At 37.8% G+C, this 24,060-nt stretch overlaps 1 protein-coding gene across 5 annotated transcripts in view; it reads left to right on the forward strand.

Annotated features, from left to right (window-relative positions):
- Nucleotides 1-24,060, forward strand: part of LOC6566205 (neurobeachin) — a 220,034-nt gene that overhangs the window by 95,587 nt on the left and 100,387 nt on the right. The window lies entirely within an intron of this gene.

Genomic DNA, 24,060 nt, shown 5'->3' on the forward strand with positions numbered 1-24,060 from the left:
CAATTCGCAATATCCTAAAAAAGTGTTTATTTTAGTTTTTGTTGTGCACATTTTAAAGCCACCTCTTTCTTTATCGCTCTCTCTCTCTCTCTATATATATATCTCTCTCTCTCTCTTTTGTACATACATTCAGTGTTGTTTTAGTCTCGTATCCTTCACCTAATTTGCTTGCCCCACAGCCGAAATATATAAAAAAAAATATGTGGATTATGGTCAACTTGTCTACTCGCTTCTTTTGCTTACTTCTTTATGCTCTGCTGCTCTTTGCTCCTTCCACTTCCGCATAGTTTTTGTTTGCGGCCCAAAATATATATATATATATTTATATATCCTTTTTTTTAGCTGCAATTAAAATTAAAGCTAGCTAACTGGCTAGAAAAAAGTGGCCAGCAAGTGCAGAAAAGAAAAAGCGGGCGCATAAATAAAAGTGCGGACGAAAAGGATTTTGTTATTTCAGTTTTCTTCTCAGCTGCACAAAAGGGTTACAAATGTAGCTTTGCTTGCATGTGTGTGAGTGTGTGTCTGAGTGTGTGTGAGTGTGTGTGTGTCTGAGTGTGTGTGAGTGTGTGTGTGTGTGTGTGTGTTGCTGTTGTGCTTTTGTGTTGTAGTCGTCGTTATGGTCTAATTATCTCTATTTATTTATGCTATGCCTCGGCTTTGTCTGCTGTTGCCTTTTGCTTTAGCTTTTTGTGTTTTTGGCTACTTTTAAACACACAGACACACACACACAGACACACAGACACATGCATGGAACTTACCTGAGCTCTTAAGTCGCACATTTTACAGCCATTATGTTATTACAGTTGTGTGTGTGTGCGTCTGTTTGTGGAAATGGATTTAGACCGTAAAACTGCAGATAATGGAAGTGCTGTGGCAATTCTTTGCCCTATCCCTACCCGCTCCTCCACCCACACAGCAGGTGTATCCGTGTGTTGTGTGTGTGTGTGTTTTAAGAGCTATCTGCTGCCACACAGTGCGTATGCGTAATCGCTAAAAGCAACTGTTTACTTCCGGCTATTGTTTTTTTCTTTTTCTTCTTATATATATTTATATATATATATATATATATATATATATATATATATACCTTTCATATACAGTTGGGGAAAAAGTATATTGGTCTTTATTCAAAAATGTTTTGGAGCCTCTTAATTTGGTTTGCTGAATAACTAATGATCTGCTTTAAGTCAAACCGGATGCGCAACCGGAACTGCAATTTTAGCCGTTCAACCTAAACCACAATTGCACTTTTTTTTTGGAAAACTAGTTGCAGCAACCGATACTATTAGTCTATTAAGAACTGTTACTGAAAAGTTTTTGGTATTCAATTCCAAACCTCTACCGGAACATTTACGCCCTTTTGGGTTCAATCCGAATACAAAATACGATTTATTTCGAGGCTCTTTTGTAAACATTGGGCCAATATAATTGTGCAAAAATGTTTAAAAATCACATTGCATTTTTTATTTAAAACTTATAGGACCTTATTGCTGTAGTTACAGTTTCAAGGGTTTTTTTTTGTTGTGAATTGGTAGAATCAGAAGTTTTTTTAATCATTATTTGATTGCCTATTTTAATAGACCATTTGGCAGCTGTTTATAGCCAGAACAGCGTATTCTACAGTCGATACCATCATAAGTTGAAAATGTTTCAACTTTTCTTGTTCGTTTTTCGTTTTTCCGTTTTTTTTTCTTCAGTTTTCGTTTCTTTTTTATTGTTGCTGTATTTTGACTTTTTTAATGAGTAGTTGAAGCTTTTTGGGGTGATGCAAATTTACAGTCAATTAAATGCAGAGCCCCGCAGCGCTCCCGTTAAAACCAACCCACCCCCCAACCCAACCCCCCCTGAAACCTAATGCTAAGAACAGTGCCGCTGGCTTCAGCTGATGATGAGAGATGCCAGCATCTCTCTCCCTCTCTCTCTCTCTCTCTCTCTCTCTCTCTCTCTGTCTCCATTTTTCACTCTCTCTCTCTCTCTCTCTTAGCCAAATTATGCCTAATGAGCTAAACTAGTCGCTAGGTGAGGAGAGAGTAGTCGTTATGGAAATTGGGGCAAGGGCTATGGGTCTTCAGAGGGCCAACAAGATGAGATTGTGGTGCGGAAGGTGGTGCGGCTGGTGCGGGTGGTTGAGCTAAATGGCAGCTGATGACTGTTTCAGGTTGCCGCTGGCAATGGGCGCGTTAGCACGAAATACATAATTACAATCGAAAATGCTTTTCATTAATTTCAAGTGCGTTTCAACTCGAATTTAAGCGAAAGAAACAAACAAAAAATACCCCCAAAAAGGTAAATAAATTACAACAAAAAAAAAACAAATATATATATAAAATAAAATAATAATAATAAAATAATAATAATAATATTATGTGGGATTAATTTCAGCAAAATGGAGCGAGGGTCACAAGTAGATGGCGGGGTGGAGGGGCTGGCCACCAAAAGAGGCTAAAAGGTCTGGGCAGGCTAAGGGTAGCGGGCAGCCAGGGGTTCAAGGGACTCAAAAGAAGGGGTGCCAAATTGGGGTTAAGAGTTGGCCAACAGTTTAACAGCTTAAGATTTTTTCGTGGGGAATTAAAAGAGGAATAGATGATGGGGGGTGGACGAGGGAGGAGGGAACTGAAAGTAAGGGTACAAAGTGCACTGGAAATGTTCTGCATTTAGCTGCTAGCCAATTTTTTGAATGAATCCAATCCAATCTGTTAACTGCGGATGAGAGGGCGCCATCATAATACTAACTAACTTTCAATTTGAAGTACCCAAACAAAGGGTTGGATTTTGGGACCTGGAAGTTATTTCAATTAGACAGCACTAATAAGCTAAGTGCAAATGGAAGTCAAGCTGTCAGAATATTAAATTCTTTACTTTGGCAAATAATCGCCTTTCACTTTGAACCAGGATGAAACTGGAACCGCATTTCAAAATTTTTTATTTTTTTTTCATTTTGGTTTTCTTAACAACCTGTTACAGATACGAATATTGTTAACCGAAGAAAAAAGAAATGGTGGAACCAATTCATAAACTTTAGTTTTACACTTTAAGTGGCGGAAACCGAAATTCGATTCGGTTTGAGCTATTAACCCCTTAGTGCCCAGGACCGCCCTTAGACGGCCTAAGTTTATTTCACGCTTTGTGTTTCGCTGAGTTTTTTCGAAGCAGCTCAAAAATAAAAGAAGGATGCAAAACAAAAAGTTTGCCAGGCTTTTTGTAGGCCTCTCAAAATAAGCGAAGAAAAGCGAAAATCAACTTAGACCCCTTAAAGGCTGTCTGCGACATCAGAAAGTTGAAGCTTTAAGACATAGTCAATAGTCGAGAAATTGTGATATTCAGTTCAATTGTGTTGGCCTTAACCAACACTGCAACACTAGCCTAACCTCACTTTTAAATTCGTTCAAATTCAAATTAATAAATATTTCAATTAATTTTAGTTTTAATTGCCACTCAGTCTAATTGGTGAACAGAATGAAAACCAGAAGAAGCGAAATCAGTTCAATCTGATTTGGCATCCATCTGGAGCATATCCTGTTTGTCAACGCTTTAATTCCAGTGTTGGACAGTTGCAGCTGGCGAGTAACTGTCTATTCAAAATCGTGCAACGAATTAAAAACGAAGGCCAAAACTTCAAAGCCTCCAGTCTCATAAAGCTCAAGAAGCCACTAGACAACGAACGAAGAGAGGGGGTTGTGGGGGAGCGGGGGTCAGGTGGGTTTGTTTCTGGTGGTAAATTGGGTGATGGGGTATGCATGGGGTGGTGGGGGAGGGTGTTGGGCGAAGGGGGTGGTAAACAAGATGAGCCAGTTAGCAATTTAGCAATAAACTTTTATTTAATCGATTTTAACACTTCACTGACAACGAGCAAGCGGGTTTGAAAAACAGACAGACAGACAGACAGACAACGTGGCTAACTAAGGTAAATTGGGAATGCTGGTGGATTGTACGAGGGGGGTTGGGGTGTGGTTGGATGGGTGGGGTAAGTGGGGCCTTTGGAGTTGACGACTGACGGAGGAGCGACAATCAATTGTGTGCGGCCAGCTAAAAGCTAATAGCGAGCTGGCTTTCCTGGACAAGAACGGCCCTCTCTCCTCAAGCCCCTTCCCACACCATTTCATCATTCAGCAGCCTTTGGTTTGCGCCAGGTCACTGCTGCCTCTGCCACTGCCTCCACTCACCACTCACCAACCCTCCCCAAGCCCATCTCCATCTTTCCTAACTAGACTGAAATGTTGTGCGACGGAATTTCAATTGCCACAAGAAAAAAACACATTTTTTTGTCGCTGCACACACAACAACAACAACAACAACAGCAACAACAACAACAACAACAACATCAACAAGAATAGTAACAGTAACAGACAACTTTTATATATAATGAATTTTTACAGTTTGTTGGCCATGATTCATATTGGCCTGACTTTGAAGGCCAACTGGCAAAAGTTGCTGGCAATAGTTTCATTCCAATTAGTGCCAAGTCTGCACTGTGCTGCACAGGCTTGAAAGGACAACACACACACACACACAGACACACAGACACACTTGAATACACACACAAACAGAAATAGACACACACAAATAGACACTCACAAACAAATAGTTAAAAAGCCAGAAATAATTTGCAAACTATTGGCCCAGGCAGGCAACGCAATCTGCCAAATGGGCTTTATTGAAACATCATCAATCTCGCTGCTCGCTTCTCGTTTCTCACTTCTCTATTGCCGTTGCTCTCTCTTCTCTTCTCTCTCTGCTCTCTTCTTGCCAATTTTGCGATTTTCTTTCGCTTTTTTATGCCACAAACCCGTTGAAATAAAGTTGAAGCAACTCCGAACTCATAAAATATAGAAATATATATATTTCTGATCAGTAATAACAAACGCTTAGATTAAGTTCATTTAATTTTATCGATAGGTAGTCGTGAATATCGATATAAATCTATGTTCGATAACAAGAAAAGACACAAAAGAAAAGCGACAAGAATTTTAAAATTGGCTTCAATTTATATTCCAATTATATTAAAAACAATTAAAGTTAAAGACATAACAATTGAATGATTAATAATGTTTTATTTTAATTATTAATAATAATATTATATGCAGGCATCTTATTAAGGTCGGCTAAGAAACAGAGAGTTTCTCAGTCAAAAAACAAACAACTACAAAGTGTCTACCATTTATTTGACAGTATCTGGCAGTGGAGGATTCTCACTTAATTCATGTAAATCGAAGTCTATTTATATATTCGGTTGGACATATGTTTGCAGCATTACATAATAGGTTTAAGTAGCTTTACGACAGAGACACAGTTGAAAATCTCTCTCTTCATTTATTGAAAGATTACTTACAATCAGTTTCCAAATGGAATTCCACTCGAACAACAAAAAAGGGGACTTAAAACAAACACACAAACAAAACAAGCAACAAAAACTCAGCAGACAATTTGTGTGTGTTTCTCTGTGTATTTTTGTGTGTATTTTTGTTTTTTAGGTCTGCTAACTTGTTTAATCTTTGCAACAGCGGCAAATGGAAGCAAATGCTGCCCCACTAATCGCTCTCTGTGTGTCTCTTGACTAATCTTGTTGCCCCATATGCCACACAGTGCCCTGCACTACATACATTTGTATAATCCCTGCTCTGACCCAAAACAGATAAAAGAGAATCGAAAAAAAAAAAAAACACCGATAGACGGGTAGATAAAGAGCGAGAGAGAGAGATATATATAAATAGAGAGAAAGAGATTCTCTTTGGCATTTTCAAGGCCTTTGCCAGAATTATGTAAACAAAATGGTTTCTATATGCCCTGTACCCATTGTAATGCCTGAAAGGGGTAAGCTGCACTTTTCAGCTACGTATGCCATTTATTATGGGGCACAGGGTATCTCACAGTCGTGCTCCCACTCAGACACACATTTGTTTTCTAGTTTAGACAAAGGCGATTAGAGGCAAAAAAAGCATCGAATAAAATAGTTGAAGCTTTTGTTGTTTAGGTTCAATTTATTGTTGCTTTTATTTTTGAGTTCAACAACAACAACAACAGCAGCTTTTAAGTGATCGTCGAACAACCGCCTAAAACTCTAGCAAAATGCAGCAATTTGTTTAATTTCGAATCGCTTGTCGACATTTTAAAACTACAAGTTTTGACAAAAACCCGAATAAATTAGTGAAGAATGGGAAACTTATTTGATTTCGATTAAATAAAACAAAAATGAAAAAAGTACAACTTGATTTAAATAAAATAAGAAATAAAATGAATGTTTGTCTTAGCGAAGTGAATATTAAAATATTAAAACTAAATAGTTAGTTTATATATAACATTTACAAATAAACTCAAAGTTTTGACTTCAACAATAAGTTTTAATAAATTGAAAACAAGATAAATTAAATAATCATTCTTGAAATTCGATACACGAAATAAATTACGAGAATATTGGAAATGCTGGCAGTGGAATCAGGCTATAAGATGCATTTACACAACTACAGCATATGTTTTTTACAGTGCATTGAAAGTTAGATTTTGTGTGTTGCTTGACAGGATTCGGTTGAGGCTAACGATGGATTTTCGTACTTTTAACGAGCTGGAAAAACTACTTACGACAAACTCTTTGATATTTGTGAAATTATTTGGCATTTGCCAAAAATGGCCATATCATATTTTGTTGTGGGTGTGTCTGGGCATTACTTATTAATTTGTTAAGCCAGTGTGTAGTTGTAATTATGGAAAACTTTTGCCACACTAAGTGCCAAAAGTATGCAACAGTATTTTGCACTTTACCGAATTGTTCGCTCTAATCAAACTTTTTTTCTGTTTTTATTAGTTGTTTGTGTGTGTGTTGGTTACTGTACTTACTGCTTTTAGCCATTTGGCAGACTATGAAAATATTTGGCCAAAAATTGTTGCCTGATCGCCCAAACAACAACAACAACAGCAGCAAAAATGGTCGAAAACTTTTGCCTGTTTATTTGTTTATTGGTTCTTTTTATGTTACTATATTTTTTTGCCATTTACTTGTTATTTTTATGTGTGTGTGTGTGTAGGTGTGCTTAGGTGTGTTTGTGTGTGCGAGTGTGTGATTTTTTTTTCTACTCTGCCTGTTTTTTGTTTCTTTTACTAACGCTGTTTTTTTGGCATATTCTTCCTTCTTTCTTTGCAGGTGAGTAAACGCAATTTTTGTGTGATGTTCAAAACTGAAATTCCCTTTGATGTCCCCACTTGACGGGGGTCATGCCCACTGATGCGCACCCCCAACCCCTGTCACCCTTAGGTGAGTTTAAGTGAGAATTATAAAAATAAAGAATACAAACGTAATAAATAAATAGTATATAAATAAATAGAAGAAACAATCTATTAAAAAATCTATTAATGCGTTTAAGAGTTACAATACAATATAGACCTCCTCCCAGCTGCTACCACTGCTCATTATGCAGGGTGTTCATGGGCGGTGGCGAGTGGGTTTTTGGGGCGGAGGGCCGTTTGTGCAACTCGACACTACTTTATTACTAATGCATGCGAGTTCGCACAGGATATTAACCGCAAAACTGATGGCCAAACTAATGCTGACTGGCTTAAAGGGGGTGCGGGTGTCGGCTTGGTTATTGGAAGGGGTTGGACGAGGTGTGGGTGGAGGCTGAGGCTGAGTGTGTGTGTGTGGTTAGTGGGGTTTTTGCTTGGCTTGGGCCAGCTGCCAGCATTTGCTAATTGCTTCATTAAATGTTTGCTTAATTTCGTTCGAATTAGCTCGAAGCAAAAGCGACGGCGAGCAAGAGTGGCTGGAGCAGGGGATGGGGGAGGTGTGTGTGTGACCCTATGCGAAATCTTTATGCTACGCAACTACCTCTCCCTCTCCCCCTGCCCCTATACAGGACACACTCTCTCCTTCTTGGTCTCTTTCGCGTACGCTGCTTGTCATTAGCGTTTTACGCCTGTGTTTAATTGCTGGCTCAGTGGCCCAACAAATGAGTTAAGAGTGGGTTGTGGTAGGGTTATGGGATTGTGGGTGAAGGGGCGGGGGAGGCTGGTCAATTGTACTTTGAGCCACGTCATAAACTTACCCTTTTTTTTTGTTGTTTGTTTGCCTGTTTTTTGTTGCTCTCGATTTAAATCATTTGTAACTGTTTGTAAAGTGCAGCTGCTGCAATTGCTCGACCATAGATGGCGCTCATCCGTTCGGCCGCCTATGTTGAATTTTGTCAACGTGTGTTGAGTTTCACAGTGGCTATTTTAAGAGCTCGCCTCTCTCCGCTTTAAGAGAGTGCAAAGGGCGAAAAAGAGTAAAGACGGCTGGGCGGCATTTTGTGGGCATTGTTTTGTTTTGTTGTCAGTTGCTGCCTGCCTGAAGAACGAGTGAGAGCGGCAGCGATAGCGAGAGAGAGAGAGAGAGAGAGAGAGAGGAGAGTGCGTGAGGGGAGGGCGGAGGGTGATATGTGATATGATTTTAAGCAGCATGGCAATTAGCAGGTTTTTTGGTTTTCGTTTTTATGTTCGCTCAAGTGGCAATAAATTAAAAAAAAAAAACTGTGCAACTTTAAATGAAAAAAAGAAATATAAGTTGCAATATGCAATAAAAAGTGTATATTTCTTTAAATAAAAAACAAATTGGATAACATTAAAAATTATGCAAACTGACTAAAACATTAGAAGTAAAAATAGGGAATTTGTTGCAAGAAAAGTGAGAAAAATGTAAATACAAAAAATATAATATATAATTATATAATTAAATATAAATAAAAAATATAGTTGACAGTGCTTAAAGTGCGAATTTCAGATTTCAATTTACAGGGCAATTCCGTCTTAAGGGAGAGGATCACTTTGGCGTATGAGAAATAACAGCTGATTGCTTATTTGGTTTTGCTCTTTTTGCTGTTGTTTTTCGTTATGGCTGATGATGTATTAACCCACATAGCAAATTTGGCTAGCAATCAGCACGCCATGAAAAAAGTTCGAGTTGCGAGTAGTTTATAAAGTGGCAGATGTCTTTGTCAGCCAGCAGTTAAAGTAGTTTATCAACTTTTCTTTCTCTTCATTCCTTTTGCTGGCATTGTTAGTTCTTTGCCTGTCTCTTTTGTTTTTTTTTGTTTTGCTTTTGCTTCGTTTTTATTTACTTAACTGGCGCCACGTTGCGTATACGTGATCTTGGTTAAAGCAATTTCAGAGCAGCAAACACCTTTTGTTGTTGTTGTTGTTTTTTTTGCTCTTTCTCTGGTCGATGTGGTTGTTGTGCTTGTTCTTCTGCTTGAAGTGTTTGTTGTTGTTGTTGCTGTCGGCTCGTTTTCTCACCACGCAAAATATTGCGTGGGGCTTGGCAAAAGAGCGTTGCCAACTTTACGCCGCTCTTCATTCAAAAACAAGAAGAAAAAAAGTCAAACTTCGGCTGCTGCTGCTGCTGCTGCTGCTGCGTGCGCGTATATACACACACACACACACACACACACGTTGCGGATGCTGAGTGTTTGCTCCATTGAACGAAACACACACACAAACACACACACAGAACACGCACACAGAGCAAGTGAACGAAGTCGTCGTCGTGTTGGCTTCGTGTGTTGGATTCGCGGCCTTCGTTCGCTTCGTTCGTTGAAATTGTTTCGTTTTTGTGAATTTCGCTATCTTCATGGGATGAATCTTGCAGTGTGGAGCCGCAGTCTGTTTTCAATACGGGCGTCAAGCGGTCGTCGTGCACGGGCCAACAATTCACGGCAAAAATACTTCAATCAAAACGACAACAACAACAACAACAACAGCAACAACAGCAACACCAGCTACATCAGCAACAAACACACAGCCAAGTGGTAGAACAACAACAACAATAGCAATAACAATAACAACAAACAGCAAGCGCCTTGGCGGCGCCAACTATTCAAATTAAATAAATAATAAAAAAACAAAAAATTCATATAAACAACCAAAAAAGACAGAGAAAAAAAACCAAAACAAAATATTCAAAAAGCCGACGACAACGCGCGCTAAAAACTGTGCTACTATTTTTTTAAATGTTTTTTTTTCTTCTTCTAAATAAACAATTGCTTGTTTTTTTATGTGTGATAAAAGTGTAGCTAAAAAAACAAATAGTTAAAAAATATACAAATTTACATACAAAATAAATACATGTACAAATTGGAAAAGCAACAAAAAAAAATAAAGTTTGGCGGTAAATGTAGAAACCGTTTGAAGCAAGGCGTGTGTGTGTGTGTGTGAGTGTGTGAGTGTGAGTGTGTTTGTTAGTTTGTTTAATATTCGATAAACATAGTTTAAGAGCAATTACAAGTTAATTAGCGTATTTGTAGTTATTTGAGAATTTCATAAACATTGCAAAAGCTAATGCAAATATTTGAATATCATTTTCTATATGACTGCAATTTCGTTAATATTCCAAAAAAAAACGCTTAAATCTTCAATATGTATGTGTTGTAAATGCTCTCTGTACATAAATATATCATATATAATATTATTAGGTATAAACAAAGATGGAAATCACTTCGAAAATCAAAACACAACACTAACAACAAGCTTAAGTTTTGCTTTTGTGTTTTTCTTCTTTTCTTTTTATGATTATTGTTTTTATGTTTATGAATAACAACTTTTGTTTGGACTGAAAAGTGTTTGTTTTTTTTGCTGCTGCTGTTGTTTTTCCCTTCTGCGCCTTCTTCTTCTTCTTCTACTTGACTTTTTCTGGTTTCTCATTTTCATATGCAAATTGTTAACAACAACCGTGTGCATAACATGGCCAACTTACATAGATATATCCGTATATATATATATATATAGATTGTATATATTGACCTTTGGACTTTGGCCTTTGATTAGTTCCTCAAGATGAGCCTGTGTGTGTGTTGTTGTGTATCTCTCTCTGTGTGTGTGTTTATATCTGGCTCTATTTCTTTTTTGTCACTCAATTTATCCAATTTACCCAGTTGACACTCGTTCGCAACGCTCGCAAAATGCAGATTAAGTATACGCCAAGTCTATCGTCTGCCATTAAGCATCTGCATCAAATCAAATATCTACTTTTATACTCTTATTATTTTCTCAGCTCATTATTTGAAACGCAACTTTAAAGTTCAGTTGCCCAAGCTGCCTTTGGGGTTTCTATAGTTCCTAGTATATTTCTCTATTAAGGATTGCTCTATTTGAACATGCGAATTTATATATATATCCTTGCCACATGTGCTTTTATGTGCAATACTCGTCTGGCATTCCATTCATAAGAGTCTCCATTTCATTGTTGCCTTCAAATCTGAATTGATTTTCATTTAGTTAAATATTAAATAATGTTATTTTTAATTGATGTTTTACTTTTTGTATTTTTCTGGGTCGACATTAAATTCATTCATTCGTTTCTTGCCTGTAATCCTCTGTGAAATATTCAATTCAATTGCTCGACTATTCAATTCATAAAAAATGCTCTTAAATTCAATAGAGAAACTCAGCCTGAATGCATCTATTTGCTTACAAGAAGTTCACAGACGGTTTGTTTGTCGTTTTAGTTTCCCTGGAGCCACAGAAAGCTGCTTTATTTATATACATAATATTCATGCAGCAAGTGCTTAATCTAACTCCAAACGTTTCAAGGCTCATCATAATAGGCAGTGTGGTGTTCATGTTGTAACTGCCGCAACTGCTCAAGTAAACAACAACAACAACATACACAATGACAACAGTATTCAGTTCTCAACCTGTTCACAGGACTCCCCACTTCAAAGGCCATCGGATTAAGCGTCCTTCGTTTTCTACTTCTGCTAGGATTTAGATACACACATGCATATATAGTATGATTAAAATTATCATTTGGTTCATTTGTTGTTGATACACACTTTTATTATTAAGCATAAGACTAGTTAGTGAGCTTAAGTACTTTTGTGTGGCATGTGCCACAAATGTTACTCTCCATCTGTCTCTTTGATCTACGCACAAAAATACCAGCTACAACAGCAAATGAAAATAAGCCTAAAAACAAATCTGATAAGCAATTGCCTCAACATTTTTTGGGGCACTTGAATGTTGTGCAAGAATCCTCAGACTGAGAATACTCACCTTTGTAATGGACTCTGTACTCTGTAGACTTAGAGGTCATCTAACTAAACTTCTTGCCTTACCCAGAAGAAGATGCCATATCAAAGGGAAAAATGTCCTAAGCACGGCTCACATAGGAATCATCAACTAGCGAAAAATTCTTCAATTTGAACAACAGCAAAAGGTCTGATGGAAAAGATATTTGGCTCAGAATCATAATAATAATAACAACATTGTGTAAGATAGTAAAGCTGATGGCATGAAAAATTCCATTGTGCTTAGTGTTATTATATTATATAAATCCAATTTGTATCTTCTGATTAGATTGAAAATAGACTTGCTAAAATCTGAGTAGAGCAGAACTTGAACTCTTTATTAATTTATGTAGAAATTAATTGACTTTGCATTGATTATATATATGGGAAATTGTGGATTTTGGAACGTATTACTCGTATCAACTAATAACAAATATATTTATTAGCTTATACGAATATATGTTTAGCTGCTGGCAAGTGCATTTAAAGCTAAGTTGAGTTTACAGGTCTTTAGTTGGCATTTGTTTGCTTTCAAAGCAAATAAAGCAAGTCCCCTTTGGCTCGTTGCTCAAAAAACTACTGCTGCTCAAAGTTGCACCTGCACGCTTTATATATATATATATATATATATATATATAAATATATATGTTTTTTTTTAATATATATATGCTTAAGCTGCTTTGCTTTTATTTGATTTTGTTGGAAATGTGTCACAGCAATGTGTACTCCCCTATGTCTCTCTCTGTCTCTATCTCGATCTCTCTCTCTCTCTCTCCCTCTCTCTCTCTGTTCCTTTTCGGTTTTGTGAAGTGGAACTTTAGCTAAGATTTTAGGCAAGCACTTTTCGACCATTTTTCCTTCTTCGCATTTCTTTTTTTTGCAGCTGACAAAATGTATTTGCTTAAAAATCAATTACGTCATCATTGTTAAATGGCAATTGAATATGAAGCGGGGTAGGGGTCAGGGTGGGGGTAGGGTAGGGTCTCACCCCTTCTCACACCTTTCCTTTGTGAGTTCCGCTCCTGTGTTTGCCTGTTTGTCACTCGTTTCAATTCTTCAGTTGTGTCAATACTTTATCGACAACATTAGCGTCAATCTGACAGCAAATCTTTCCATCTCGCTCTCGCTGGCTCTCTATCTCTCTCTCTCTCCCTCTCTGTCTATGTCCTCCATCTATTTGGCGTATCTATATTTGTTACCCTTTTTCCTGTCGTCTCGTCCTGCCTGTCTGTCTGTCTGTCTATTCACCTGTCTTGACATCTGCTTTCTATTTATTTTTTGTCCTTGTGTGTTTTGTGCCATATTTTATTTATATTTTGTCAATTTTGTACAACTTTTGCTTAACACATTGTCGGCCCACTCCCGCCTCTGTCCCCCTTCTTGCAAAAAAGAAGAGAAAAATAAATAAAAGGCCACCCGATTTTGGCTGGCCCCCAAAAACGGCAAATGTAATAACGCACAAATTTTGACAGCACCTCTGGGCCATTGTTCGGAAAGTTATTCCCGCTCAGGTGGCCAGTTGGGCGGCTAAGACTGGCGCCAACCAGTTGGGCGAAGCTGTCAGCAAAGTCTGTCGTCCTATCGATAACAGATATCAGGTGACTAATAGCGCAGAGTTAGGGAAAAGGGAAAAGTAGGAGGGAACTTTCATTATGGAAATTGATAAGTTATGGCCACCAATAGGAAACTGAACATTTTCAACTAACTAAACTGCCAAATAGATAATCGAATATGTTTTCGATATATCAGTCCAGAGACAGCTGAGCGACAGGCAAAAGTATCGGGATACTTTAATATTCAAATAGATAATTTATTGGCAACATTTGGCAACTAAACATATTTAACTAAAACAACAACAAAATTGTATGTAATCGAATAAGGTTTTCGACTTTTACCGTTAAAGTCACTCGGCACATGCGACTTAAATTGTGGCGATAGGTTTAATCGGCTTTTGGAGCTGCTCAGTAATTTATCGACATTCGATTTGTACTTTGGCAGTTGCTGTGCAGCCAGACAGATAGCGAGAGTCTGTGTGTGTGTGTGTGTGTATGTGTGTGTGTGTGTGTGTAAATGATGGGCTGTGATAGAGGTAGCGACATTATTTGTTTTTACCACATTTGAGTGTGTTGCACATTTTATTTTCAGCTCTTTTGACTTGCCTCGTACTTATTTGCGAGTTCTGTTTGCAGACGTTTGTGTGTGTGTGTGTAGATGTGTGTTCGTGTGTGAATGTGTTTGTGTGTGTGTTCGTGTGGATGTGTGTGTGTGTGTGCATGTGTTAGCGTGGTCTTCGGTCCATTTGCCTCATCGGGGTTATTAAATGCAGGCAAATGCTCAAACATATTGCAGTTGAGACCATGTTGTGGATGCTTCACGTTCACACATACACACACACACACACACACACACACACACACACACACACACGCACACACACACATACAGACACACACACACACATGTTGCACATGTATCGATGAACATACAAGGCAAATGCAGCGTAATTCATTTAAGTGTACAACTCTGTGACATCTTCCCTTCCTTGAGCTCCACTTTCTGCATGGCTTTTGTGTGCATGTGCATGTATATTCGGGCTTACATGAAATTTCATATATTTAATGACTGCCAGAGAGTCAATGGCATAACAACGACAACAACAACAACAACAGCAGAGGCAATTATTGGTTCCTTTTCACGGAACTGAAAGCAACCATTCGCATTTTCTATATACAGGAAACAAATGATATACATATATACATATACTTAAATAAATAGGAGATGCGGAAAGTAAATAATAAAATCTGAATCAGAATGCACTATGCGAAAGCGCAGTAAATAATATGTATATATTCAGGCTATTTATGTACATTGTGCTTGTATACAAATATTAATTAAGATGATGAAAAAAAAAAATGCAAACAATTTTTCAGAAGCCATTAAATATTTAACATGCAGCAAACGTTGTCCTTTGCATACCCTGTGGGCGGGCAGGAGAAGGGACTATCGGACTGCAAAGAAATGAAGCACAGTTATATTTATTATTATACTCGATAATAAGTTGTGTTACTGTTTGCTTTCGCCTTTACATATTGTACAACACTTTACAAACATCTACCCGTCGCGCAACACTCAAATGTTTTCACTCTGTTTGCAAAATATTTTGTGGGTAATTATTTTTGAGCGCGATAAACGTTGCCAAAAAAAAAAAAAACGAACTCAACACTCCCGAAACCCCTCCGACTACCACTCCGACCGAGCACAACCCTTTCCATGGCCAAAGCCTCGGAAAATTGCTATAATGGCTGAGTTGTTTGGCTTGCAAATTGAACGAAAACAATTTCAAAGTTTGTATGGGGCACTTTAAGGCACTTGAATGCATGTTAGACTAACCAGTTGCACACACCAAGCCATAGACAAAAAAAAAAAAAACAAAAAAACGAAGAAAGACAGAGACAGAAACAGAGAGGGAAGACAGAGAGAGAGAGAGAGAGAGGAAGAGATGGGACGAGTGAAAGATGTTAAGTGAGTGCAAGAAATAGCTAGAGGCAAGTTGAAAAGTCGTTTGGTTTCCAGATCAAAGTTGAAGAGCGAGTTATGCGTTTACTTATGCCATAAATATCTGGCCAAAACACCCCCGCTCTACTTCCGCCCTCCCATCAATAAACGAATGAAATTTTCTTAACTTGCTCTATTAACAATTTATGCACTCAACTTGCACTCGAAACTTTAGGAATCAAATTGCAGATGTGCTAATTGACCAAAAGTTGTACTTATCGATACTGGCTATTGAGCTGTGCCTATCGATAAATAGCTTTACCTATCTATTATACTATGCTTGAGATGATTGGGGATGTGATAATTGAGCAAGCCATATGCTGACTATTGAGCTGTGCCCATCGATGAATAACTGTTGCTACCCAAGATCTGTACATGTTGATCTGGCGATTTCTTTATCGATTATCTTGATTCGATACGAGATTTGTAAGTCGTTTAATTGATTTTGAATTAAACTTAACGAGGAAAAGGATTATCGATTGATCTGAGACAGAAATACACATGTATTTAGCCAACAGTCCACCGATATATTAAAATCTAACTACTACTGACTGTCAATAACTGTCAAGTGAACATGTTCTGCGATTGATGTATTAATGTATCGATAGTGTAATCGATAACATATGATTTTGGTGATATATACGCTCATTATTCAATTTATTTGAATTAGGAAAGTACACTTGATATTTAGTAATTGATAAATGTATCAATAGAATAGGCCACACACACACACACACACACACACACACACACACACACACACATACACACACACACACACACTAGAACACACACACTTTTGCTTAGCTAATTGGAATTGGAACAGTAATTAATTAATTAATTAGTATGGACAATGGAATTAGTCTTGAGCGGTCGTTCTCTCTCTCTCTCTCTCTCTTTCTCTCTTTTTTTCTCTTTGTATTTATAATTATCCAACTTAAACCGCTCTGACCACAGTGGAGTAGTGCCCTAGTCAGCTCAGTGCCACTGATTAAATGCCACAAAAGTGCGTGGCATAACGAGGATATTCAATCGCTTGCTGCGGTTTCATTCTCTCTCTCTCTCTCTTTCCTTCGCTCTAAGTCTCACTGTGTGTGTGTGTGTGGCACTTGCCGCAGAATTGTTGCACTGCTGATAGTGATGCTGATGCTGTTGCAGCACCAGCAGCAGCGACAACAATGTGTATTACATAATGCAAAATGCATTTCACAGTTGCTGCAACAATAAAAATAACAATAAAAATAACAATAAGCAAACATTTTTATACGCTTTGTTATTATTGTTATTGTATTGCGAGTTCCTTTCTTATAGAAAGGGTATAATGGTTTTGTTCAAATGTAACAGGCAGAAGGAAGCATCTCCGATCTGTTTTCGTACACCCTGGGCAAATCAGGTTAATTTTATTTTATCGGCGGGAATATCGATATATATCGATTTGCTTCAGCAATAAAATTTTAAATGGAAATAGAATATATTTAACAACTGGGTTCAGGGTATATCGTAGTGGAGCTCACCCGACTACAGCATTCTTATTATTATTTTTTTTTTGTTGTTGTCATTCTGCGGCATATGTGGGCGTTGGCGTGGGCGTGGGTGTGGTGGTGGCCTGATGGCATGCAACAAGGTGAAGGTTGCTGCAGTTGACAAAAGCCGCAGCAAACAATTTGTGAAGAGCCTGCATGGTTGCCTGCTGGGGAGGAAGGAGTTAGTGGAAGGGTTTTGCTATTTGGGCCACATTTAAAAATGTATGCAGCTGGCAAGGCCAACAACGGCAACAGCAGCAGTTCTCTTGACACCTCCCTCCCCCCCTGTTCCCCTGTTGGCTGTCTGCTTTTGCTGTTTGTCTGCTTGTTGATACCCTGCAGCCATGAACAATGTGCTTAGCAGTTTGCATTATGTGGAAGAGAGTGCGAAAATAATATATATATTTATTATATATTATATTTGTGACTTAAAGAAGAAGTCTGTGCTTGTATTGTGAAACCAGGGTATTTTGCAGTCTGTCAACTGCGACTCGCCGGCCTCTCGTATGTTATTTTTAAGCATTCGCCGCAGTTGCTTGGCAAAAAAGAAATATTTTAAGGAAATAACTGCAACTGGACAACGCAATTCTTTCTCTCCCCATCTCTCTCTCTCTATCTTTATCTGTCTCTCTCTCACTCTTGCTCGCTGTGTCTGCGCTGCTATTTTTTGCCTTGGCACCTTAGTGCATCAACACAACAATAACAACGAAAGTCGCAACACTTGTGTTGGTTTACTTTCCGCCACACACACAACACACACACACAACCCACACACACACACACACATGAAGCAGCTGCAGCTGCAGTAGTCAGCATTTTAAGTTGGCAACATTTGTTGTTATTTCGCCAGCAATTTTGCTTTCGTCAACATTTTATATATATATATATATATAAATCGAAAAATGAGTGCAAAAAAGAAAGCTTTTCGCTTATGTCTTCATTGCGAAGCGCGTACAAAGTTCGACTTGAGTTGTAATACTCTGTTACCAAATATATTCAGAGTATATTTGTACTGTGCACTGTGTGTCCGTCTGATAAAGTGTCAAAATTGGGGTCCACTTTGTCCACTTGGAAGTAGGGAATCGATAATAGCCAATCGATAATCTTCACATGGAACATCTTTCTCTTAATGATCGGCATAAGCCTATGTATTCCGTAATTTAAGAGCTACAGCTACCAAACTTGAAAGTTAGGATTAGTAAGAACGTTCTTCAACATGTGCACAAAAGCCCATATCTACTGCAATTTGAAAGGCAAACTTGGAGGATCGATTACTAGGATTACTTGCTCAAAGATTAATATTTCTTGGCCAGACCCACACCTGTTATCAGATGGTATTATTTGCTTGTAACAGAGTATTTGACAGTCGGTTACGCCCGACTGAAATTTGTTCACTTGTTTTACGTTGCTTTACCTGGCTGCTGTTGACCATGACATGCACACACTTAAACAAACACACACACACACACACACACACACGCACACACACACACACACACACACACACACACACGCACACACACACCTGCACATGCACTCTTACTAATTCCCAGTGCTTCATCTCCTTTTATCGCTCTCGCTCACACACACACTGGCAGCTTGACCAGAAAAAGGAAACACACTCAAACACAGGAATTTAATTTAAAGACAAGAAAATCACAACATAAAAACGACGAAAAAACAACAAATTAATGCTTTGCCTTGCCTATCCTCTCTCATCCTGCTTGCTCTTTTAGTTTTTGTTATTGCTGTTCTTTCTTGTTCTTTCGCGCACACTTAACGACGATAATCACAGCTGCATTGTGCCGTTGCCATGGATTAGGGAGCGAGACAGCGACAGCAAAGAGCGGGAGTTTTCAATTTAGTTGAAGGTGTCTTCCTTGTTGTTATTGTTGTTGTTGCTGCTGCTATTAAAAAGTTTTAGCTTTGAGTTAATGGCAACAACAACAACAACAAAATATGATAAGATAAAGATTAATGCTGATGCTGCTTATGTTGCTGATATTCTTCGTTCAAATTATTCGCATCAGAAGTCAGCGAGAAGGCATCAGCATAGACACATGCAGAGAGAGAGAGAGAGAGAAGAAGAGAGAGCTCTATAGTTAATCCCCCCTCCCGCGCCATCGCCATTTCAAGCCGAGATCTTTCAATTTCAAAGTGCAATTACTTGGAATTTGTTTGAAGTTGAAAGCGGCACAGCAGTTAAACTGTTAGCTCTCTTTCCGCACACACACACACACACACATTAGAAATTTAATTAGAGTGCCTTGCATAATGATACTACAACGAATGAAAAAAAGAGAAAGGACAGGATGGTGGAGGGGAGAGTGGTGATTGCAGAATGCAAAAAGGACGCACAAATAAAATTGAAAATCTAAACAAATCGAGCAAAAGTTTAACAGCAAATTGAGTTGAAACACGAATCGAAGCGAGGATAGGTGGATGGTGGAAGGGGGAAGGGGGAAGAGGAAAGAGGGGATAAACATTGCCTTTGTTAGTGTGTATTTGTGTGTGTTGTGTTTGTGTTTGTGTCAGCTCAGCAATTTGCAGAGTTGCATAAGCCGCGGCGATAGCTTGCAGCTTACAGCCGCCAAACTGCAATCCGCAATGGCAATGAAAACGGTGTTTTGTTTTTTTCTCTCGCTCTCTCTCTCTCTCTCTCTCTCTTTCTCTCTGTTTTTACTGAGTTTCCCAGTATGGACAGTTTATAGCTTACATTGCACGCTGGGGCAAATTAACAGCCTTTTTTTTGTATACTTAGTAAATTTTTAGCCAATTTTTGCCAACATTTGTTTTTAATTTTATCAAATCAGAGACATAGTCTTTGATATACCTCATCATTCATTTAGCCAATAATCTTAAACATTCGTTATTAATTTGAAAAATTCCTTAACGTTGTTTATTCGTTATTGGCAGATATCTTTTGCTGTTTGTCCCACTGTGCACAGTGTTGGCGCAAAGCTCAGCCAGCGTGCTGTCTGTTTGATCTGTTGTGCGTCCTTCGGCTTATGCTTTGTCAACTGCGAGAGGGTTAAGGAAGCTGCCCTTCTCTCTCTCTCTCTTTCTCTCCTTCTCTCTTTCCCTCTGCATCTCCCTCGCTCTTTCTCTCTCGCTCTTTCGAATTGTAGTTTTAACGGTAGAAAGCCCAAAGCCATAAATAACGACACGTTGTGCATTTTGATGTGGCCAAGAAATGAAATTGTAACTGTAACTGTAACTGTAACAGTAACTGTAACTGGAAAGTGGAACTGAAAATGTAACATCAACTGCGACTCTTTAACGGGACGTGTCCTTCGAGCGTTGGCCAAGGGTCGGGGAAGGGGAGGAGTTGAGGGTTTGGAAGGCGAAGCGCGCTTTGGTCACACTGTGGCTGTGATTGCTGCGCCCTTTTTCGCATCATCGATTGCGAGTGTGGCATGTGGGCGTTTTGGGCGCGTGGGCGTGAAAGTAACAGTAACAGTGAGAGGGAAAGAGTGCGGCATATCATCATTCACATCATTTTGGGTTGAGCTTCGCTGCGTATTTGGCTGTAAAGTGTTTTATTTTCCAATTTTTTTTTTCTTTTCTGTTTTCTGTTTTCCGTTTCGGTTTCGGTTTCCTTGCTTCACTTGTAAATATTGCTTTTTATGTGCTCGTATGTGTGTGTGTGTGTGTGAGTGGGTGTGGGGGTGTATGTGAGTGTATGTGTGTGTATGTGTGTGTGTGTAAGTATTTCAGATTGATATTATAGCTGCAAATTGCTGTAAATATCTTATAGATATCTTCATTCATATTGCATATCAAATTGGGTTCGAACGGAAAAGGTTATCAAAATCACTGAGCAAAGATTTTCAGGTTTTTCGCCTTTTCTTTTAAGCGGTATTTCAGTGATTGGTACTCGTCGTCCTGAATTTAAATGAATCAAATTGCACTTGAGCTATGTGTGTGTGGTTGTGGTTGCGTGTGTTGTTATGGCTTACTTATAAGTACTCGATAATAATTCAAATATCGTAATATGGATGGCTCTGATTGGAATTTGGTTAAATCTTTTAGCTTTTCAAATTTGATGATAGCTCGTAACTATTTGTATATTGTTTATTGATTAAGTGCTTTGACAAATGCCTTCTTATCTCGGAGCTTCGAATCGAGAATTGAACTAGTTGAGAAATTTCGAGCAAATATCATATTGCCAAGCGTCCAATATTTACCTTATTTCGATATTTTATATTTGGAATGCGTTAGCATATACAATTCATAGCCGATAGCATAGCAATTGCCGATTCAACTGAACTGTTTTGCCAATATATGGCCAAAAGCATTGTTTTCATGTAAATACGTTTGCGATAATAATGGGAAAGCAATGCGACACCATAACAACAGTGATGTAAAATATGAAATAATTAATAAAATACAGCCAAAGCAAAATGAAAAAAAAAAATAAAGAAAGAGAAAACAATGATTTATTGATTTTCAAAAAAATGTAAAAAAAAAAGTTAAAAATAATACAATTGTCTGCATTCGATAAGCAAATATCAACTTTAAACAAATAAAGCAGAAAACATTCTGATATTCATAAAGCATATTTGTGCAAAGAATTGGAAAACTGATGCCTTTGGCATTTTCCATGCCCATAGAAAAGTTTTCCATGCAGCTGACAAAGATGCATGTGGAAATCAATGCAATTGCTGCTGTTGTTTCATAATGAAAGGAATGGTGAATTTCGGTTGGGTTTGTGGATACATTTGTGGTGCGGCTGGTGCCTGTGGTTGAGGTTTGGTTTACATATGTGTATGTGTCCACTGTACGATTGTCCACAAATTTTCATAGTGCTGCATGTGCAGCAACATTTGCTACATATTTGATGACTTTGTCAGACTCTGATTTTCACACAGGGTTGCCAGATTTACTCTCTTGTATGTCATTTTTATTTTTTTTTGTGTTTGCTGTCCTATTGTTATTCAGTTGTCAACTAATGGGAATTACAATAGCCATTGAACATCTTTGCTTGTTGTTGTCCTGGAATTTATTTGGTTATCAACGATGGCCGGCTCAAATATTTCCAGTTGCATGTTAAACAATATTTTTTCTTTATTTTCCTCTCTTTTTTTTTTCTTTTTTTAAATTTTGAGCTTTTGAGCATCGAATGCATTTTTGGTCTTGTTGCACTTTCTAGCTTGTAAATATCTCGTTTTTTTTTTTGCATCCGCAACTTTTAATTTTGCAGTTAGTTCTATCGAATGTTATTAATATTTATTTATATATATTAAATATAATAATTAATTGCCTAGTCTCAAATTGTAGTAGTTTATTTAAAATGCAATTTGAAATAATTTAACTGCTGGTTAAATTTACACAATTTGAAGACAGTTTGACTTCTAGTCAACTAACATGAACTTCCCAAAAGCAGCCTTCGTGGCTGTCATCAATTTTTATTGCCATCTCGAAATAAGCTTGAACTTCTCAAAATCGATAATGGGCTTACTCGAGATAGCGAAGTTCTACCATACTCTATTACTGAAAGCACTTAAGTTCAACTTGAAGTTGAACTTTTTGTAGCTACAACAAATCGCACAATTTTGCGGCTGACTTTAGTTCAGCAATTTTAAGCTTGCTGCCTGCTTCTCGCTTCGCTTAGTATTCTAGATTTGGGCATTAATTTTTTGTTTCAAATGAAGCTACTGTTTTTTTTTTGGCGCTTTGCAGCTTTTTTTTTAAGCTTACGTGATACTCCGGCTTAGTATGGCTACAACTTGTTGGGTTGTTGGAATTGGGGCGGTTATTTGTCAAAATATATAAACTGTGCTTGAATAAAATTGCCACAGCATTTGGACTTCTTTGTTTTTATTGTATTTATTTTTATATTAATTTTTTTCTTCGGATTTTTATGGAATTCTATTTTTACTTTAAATACATTTAAAGACACACGCAACACACACACACACACACACACCAAGCCGTTGAAGTAGGAGCAAAAATCACTGCCTACTTTTTTGGGCCAAACCACTTTTCCTATTCACAATCTTAATGTACCGATCTATGAATGTGAATATTTAACTGTATATAATGTATATAGATGTAAGTGTATGTATGTATGCTGTATGCTTCGTTTCCAACACGTTCCGCACACACGCACACACACACACACACACACACACACACACACACACACACACACACACACACACACAAACACACACAGGTGCACACACACGCACTGCAAAAAACAATGCAGCAATAACAGAACAAAGCAAAAGTTTTCAAAAATGTATATATTTTATGTATAAATGTCTATAATTAAGTAAAATCTCTAATAAATATCGATGTGTGTGTGTTTTTTTATTGTGTATGTGTATTCGTGCAATATCCGATATAGTACTAATTGTAAATATTTAAATACATATATATATATATATCAATTGTAGTAAATGGAAGCAAGAGAAAGAATCATTCTATGTATGCAAATAAAAAGCGCACAAATAGGCAACAACAACAGCAACAACAGCAACAACAGCAACAGCAACAACAAATTCGAAATTAATTTGAGTGTTGCACAACAGCAAAATAAAAGAAATAAATGAAGAGAAAAAATAAAATAAACAAGCAGCAGCAAAGCAAAAAGGAGGAAAAAATGTGAAGCCAAAAAAAAAGGCGTCAAATGAAAATTTTGAAGAAACAACAAACAAAAATGAAGTGCAAAAAGTGTTCAGCAAAGGAAAACCAAACAAAACCATAACAAACAGCAAAGGAATCAAAAAAACAGACACAGACACAGACAGAGGGAGAGGGAGAGAAGGGGAGAGAGACAAAGTAAATAGCCAACGGTTAACGGTAAACAGTAAACGGTTAACGGTTAACGGTAACCGGTTTAACTCGTTTCAATTGCGCTTCGCTTTGTTACGTTCCGTTTCGTTCCGTTCCGTTCCGTTCCATTCCGTTGCGTTCCGGGTCAGACAGGCTAGCGCATAGCTTACGTTAAT

This window comes from Drosophila grimshawi, unplaced genomic scaffold (genome assembly GCF_018153295.1).
Source record: "Drosophila grimshawi isolate 15287-2541.00 unplaced genomic scaffold, ASM1815329v1 contig_848, whole genome shotgun sequence".
NCBI classification, from domain to species: Eukaryota; Metazoa; Arthropoda; class Insecta; order Diptera; family Drosophilidae; genus Drosophila; species Drosophila grimshawi.